This window comes from Homarus americanus, unplaced genomic scaffold, assembly GCF_018991925.1.
Source record: "Homarus americanus isolate GMGI-L3 unplaced genomic scaffold, GMGI_Hamer_2.0 scaffold42384, whole genome shotgun sequence".
Taxonomy (NCBI): Eukaryota; Metazoa; Arthropoda; class Malacostraca; order Decapoda; family Nephropidae; genus Homarus; species Homarus americanus.
Window position 1 is genome coordinate 9,560 of NW_024723561.1, and position 5,549 is coordinate 15,108.

The 5,549-nt window shown below is 38.4% G+C and overlaps 1 long non-coding RNA gene across 1 annotated transcript; it reads right to left on the reverse strand.

Annotated features, from left to right (window-relative positions):
• Positions 1-224: 224 nt before the first annotated feature.
• LOC121863672 lies at positions 225-5,549 on the reverse strand. Its single transcript, XR_006088439.1, has 3 exons — positions 5,455-5,549; positions 4,517-4,633; positions 225-306 (listed from the first exon to the last, which is right to left on the reverse strand). It is a non-coding gene; the product is annotated as an uncharacterized LOC121863672 (long non-coding RNA).

Genomic DNA, 5,549 nt, shown 5'->3' on the forward strand with positions numbered 1-5,549 from the left:
TACCACTTGTGTACCCACCATCATTCACTGTACCTCTTGTGTATCCACCTTCCTCACTCAATGTCAATATCTTTCTTACTGATAGCATAGATATAGATAAGACAGATGCTTGTATATATAAAGACAGTCTGATAGATGATATAGATACCAAACAGACAGACATACAGGTATTGAAAGACTGATAGAAAGATATAGAAGCACAGATAGATAAAGATAGACAGTTAGACAGACATAAAGACATACTTGTAGCAGCAGAGTCTCCATGATCCAGTTGTTAATTTCTCAAGGGTTTAGTCGTTAACACATCTGGAACAAACAAACAAAAACAGTTAATATACACAACAGTTTATGATAAAAATATGTCCATAAATTAATAGTTATTCAGTACAGCAGTTGTTTGTTTTCCAATGTCGTATGTTTCCATTAGAACAGTATTGCTCACACCACATTCTAGTTTCTTAATTATTTCAAGTTTGTCACTCAATTTCAACGAGTTATTCTTTCTCTTCACACAACGAAGTTTATCACCTATAGGAGCCATTATCATGGGCTTGTACAGTACTCTGTAAATGGAAAGAGTAAGACTCAAAATAATGTTATGTTACACCGGTATTCTATTCATACTGTGCTTGATATAATGCATTCACGGAAATGTAATATTTTTGCTGAAATGGCGTACGTATCACAGTGGAAAGTTGGATAAAATCGTGACGAAAACAATGACTTAATCTTTCTTTCGTTCAAAAGATGTTACCGTAATCCCTTTTCGAATGGTTTTCAGTTAAAAAACTGTTGTATTACAATAATATTCTATCCTAATTGACTTGAATAAATTCTACGATACCATATTTCTGAATATTTTCATTAAAATCCATCAAAATCATTTTCCTTGTCATCGTCTGCAGCACCAAACAGCTTCTCCCAGTCCTCTCCTTGAACGGGGCTAGAGGGTACGTGTTTTTCGAATCGTTTTCAGTTAAAAAACTATTACATCACACGTATATTTTACTTAAACTGCGCCCGAATGAATATATTCTTGGAAATAAATAGTGTTGCTGAAACGTGATGTATTTCAATGTAAATTAGGATAAAAATACATGACGAAAACAAAAGACTTTACCTAAGCTTCCGATGTTCTTAAGATGTTACTCGTTTTTTTAATAGTTTTCGGATGAAATTCTGTTATATTACAATGATATTCTATTCATACTGTGCTTGATATAATACATGTAATAGTTTTTTAACTGAAAACGATTCGAAAAACACGTACCCTCTAGCCCTGTTCAAGGAGAAGACTGGGAGGAGCTCTTTGGTGCTTAAGACGATGACAATGAAATAGATTTTGATGGATTTTAATGAAAATATTCAGAAATATGGTATCGTAGTACTTATTTAAGTGAATTAGGATAGAATATTATTGTAATACAACAGTAGTGACGACGTGGAGGAGGCGGAGGCATAGAGCGGGGAGGTGCGGTGACTGGCGGCAGCAGGGACGAGTGGGGATGCCAGCCAGTACATTACGGATGTACAGTATTAATTGATTTTATAGCTCTTTTTGCATTTTAATATTAAATACCGTACATTACGTTTCAACAAAACTACTATTTATTTCTGAGAATATGGAAATGTAATATTTTTGCTGAAATGACGTACTGTACATATTACAGTGGAAAGTGGGATAAAATTGTGACGAAAACAATGACTTTCGCTTTCTTTCGTTCAAAACACGTTACCGTAATCACTTTTCGAATGGTTTTCAGTTGTGGGATTATGAGGCTAATGATAGGATAGAATATTATTGTAATACGGTACGGTACAACAGTTTTTTAACTCAAAACCATTCGAAATGCGATTACGGTAAAATCTTTCGAACAACGAAAGAAAGCTAAAGTCATTGTTTTCGTCATGATTTTATCCCACTTTCCACTGTAATATGTACGTCATTTCAGCCAAAATATTACATTTTCATATTTATTTCTGAGAATATATTCATTCAGTCACAGTTAAGGTAAAATATACTTGTGATGTAATATTTTAATGAGAATATGGTATAGTAGTTTTCTTTTGTTTCAAATTTAATTAACAAAGATTGATGTTTCAAATGTAATGAACAAAAATTTATGTACAGTATCTATAAATAAACTTTAAAAAATGAATACTTTGTTTTACATCGTCCTGTTGTACTGCGCACATCATTGTCATCCCTAAAAATCCCATCTAATTCATATTACGCTACATAACATTCAAATGCACAGCGCTTGTAGAACCCCAGAAAACGGGAAACATTGAGAAAGGACAACTCACCTACTCAAGGTTCCTAGACCCTGTGTTGTATTGTACCCAGGTATAGTTATATCATATCACGTGTATGTATTCATAGCATTAAGGATCACTCAGGGTAGGCATAAGATGAATGTTAAAGTCCAGTTGAGCCGGACTAGGGTACTGTAAGACTAAGTGTGGATCAGGGTTTGAAGGTCCTACTATTTACGTCTGTGAGCGTGGAGCGAACATAACTCCAACAGATATCATATGAAAATACATGAGAACAATGATCTGGAAAAAGGATAAATGTATCAGAACTATGTGAGGTGTTGACAGTGATCTAGAAACTATACTGGAAAGGAAATATCGTGTATGCGTCGGTATGAATTTAATACACCTCGTAGCCTCACGTGACATATACCCACGACAGGTACAGTGATCAGAGAATCTTATGTCTGTGTTCAAATAGTGCAATGTGTGAGAGGAGGATCCCTCATTACAGTTTTTAAGTGAAGTTGATACACCCCCGCCATGATCATTCGGCTTTGGTTTCAAGGCGCGCCATGTACCCGCCTCAGATGCCCAGTTGATATTAAAATCCCAGGCATTTAACCAAGCACTAGCAAACCAAGACCTGACCTTAGTGTGTAATTTAGGATTAATATATGTGTTTATAAGAAATGAGTGACAAGATACCGTGAAGTGTTCAGGTGAGAACCATAAGAAACAAAAGTGTAAATTGAGGATTGGAAACTGTAGGCCTATGTGACGAGAAGCGGCGGGAAGCCGGCCTTAGTCTTTCCCGTTCTGCCGTCACCACAGGTCAGTGTCCTAGCGGGCTATATCCCGCCCTACAAGTAAGGTTGATAAATAGCAGTTACTACAGTTTAAAGCTTTGCCGGATATATAAGTGTGATAGGGATGTGTTAAGGGGTGGGATAACCGCCCGTCAGGCATTATTGCTTAGTCTTTCCCGTTCTGCCGTCACCACAGGTGCCACGTGGTCGGGGTATCTTGCCGCCCGGCCGCCATTGTCTCCTTGAGCGCCACACCAGGTGGGGAATGATTCCCCACTATACCAGTCCACTATGAACCGGTGGATTCCCAGCGCACCACTCCACATGAATAGTCACAACTAAGGAGACCGTGAGAAACTGCGGTCGTCACTTGGAGCGACCTATAATACCAGGCGTAGAAATAGTGCTGGTATGTCTCTAGGTGAAGCCCTCGTCTTTACCCACCGAGGGCGGTATGCGAACGAGGGGCCCGTTGTGTATACCTAAAAGTCATAAGGAGTCACATACTTGCAGGTATGGAGTGTAACAGGTGTGTTGAGATGGTGCTACTATGTATGATAACCGACGGTGCTAAAATCCACACCAGTGGAACAGTCTGATGTGTTAAGGGATATTGTAAGAAGGAACGACCGAGATACGGCGTTCACCGATTGTTATGCAATAAGTGGGTGGATGACCCGCCAGTAATGTAGGAGTCTGGGGCCCAGCTGGGTAACCAAAATTCCGTTGTTCTTCTGAGGAAGGCCAATTCATGTATGTCGTTTTTACCAGTATGTTTTAGAAGGAATAAATCAATTAAGACATGTTATGGTTTCCCCCTTCTTTACCCTCATCGATCTGGTCAATGGAAAACCTAACCCAATGCCTAGTCCACTCTGCCTGCTACCTAACGAGCTACATGCTGTCCAGAGGGGGTCTGGTGGCAGCGACCCTTAGACATTAAGATTAGAGTTAAATTATCCCCTTAGATTTAGTGACCCCCAGATCTAGCAGTATACTGTGTATACCATACCATGCATTTGGTTACTTTGGGCTTGCTATTATGATGCAAGAGATCTGCCCTGGCAGCTGTACCGACACTCAAAGCCGGTGGTGCGTCGTTTCCATTGTTTACTGGTAGTTCCTGGTAAATATTTTTCAACCTAACGAAACTATTAGCCGTTTAGAGGTCAACCCCTAATTTTTGGCCAAATAATTTGGTCTTAAAAACTCGAACTACACACAGGTATACATGGTAAATAAGGACATGGGGGGGCCAGGGGTTTTTTAGGGGGGGGGGAGGCAAAAGTACACGGATTTTTAACATTCATGGGTATCTCTCTTACCTAACCCCCGCGTATGTTAAGGGCTGACTGTATGTATGCATGCATAAAACAAGTAGAGTATTAATAAACATGATGGTTCATGTGCTATAACAGGAACAGGTACTGCAGTAAGAGGTGTAGTATTACCTGGGCCTCGGCCATATCCAGCCAAACACTGTGCCTTTAACCTCTCCGAACCTCTTCGTTTTGACGATATAATCAAAGATAGCCGTTCTTTCCTCGTGGGAGTAGTATACATCTTTTCTGTAAAAGAAAACTTATGATAATATACTTTGTTTAATATTTGTTCACACAACTAAAAGGAATATCCTTCCTTCTTTAGGCATTTGCCTCCAGGTGTAATGTTAACCTACATCTATTGAGGATAAAATCTTTCACCTACAAATTGACAACAACACATTTGCTGTAATCAGACATATCTAGTTGCCTCAACCCCAACAATAACCGAATTTTTTCTCCCAAATTTTCTTATTATTGTGGACTAATACTGTAAAACAAGTTAATGATCACCAAAAACAGCACTCATCTTACACCCCCCTCATAAACCCCCCCAAAATAAAATAATAATAAAAAACTCATTTGCCTATCAGTATTTATCTTTCCGTCCCTATTATTAGCCAGAGATTTATAATATTGCTAAGTATAATAGTGTGAAATAATAAGGAAACACCACTATAAAGGTGCTCCTCTACTTAAGAACGTTCAAGAAAATTCCAGATAAAACAAACATTACCTAAGAGGAGAAGAGTGAGCCAGGTTTTAAGGCTGTATTAAAGGGTATAGCTGGGCTAAATATCCATCATCTTTTCAGTTTTTACAATAAGTTTGGTATCTACAGGAGTAAAGTTGGACTTACAAACAAGCCTCAAGAACGTAACTCTTTCGCAAGTAGAGGAGCATCTATACTTAATTTTTTTCTCAGCTGAGAAAAGATGCCCCGCCCCATGACTGTATTGCTCTAATTTTATCCAAAATTTTATTATAACATGCATATTATCTCGATATTACTACATATTAATTCACAGAAATAAACAAACATGTTGTCAGTGAAGAAGAACACTCACCTCAACCCAAGAAACAGGAAGTTTGCAAGTGTAAGTCCTGGACCCACTCTCCAGAGGATTTTTTCAAAGCACACTAAGTCTCGGTAATTTCCAGG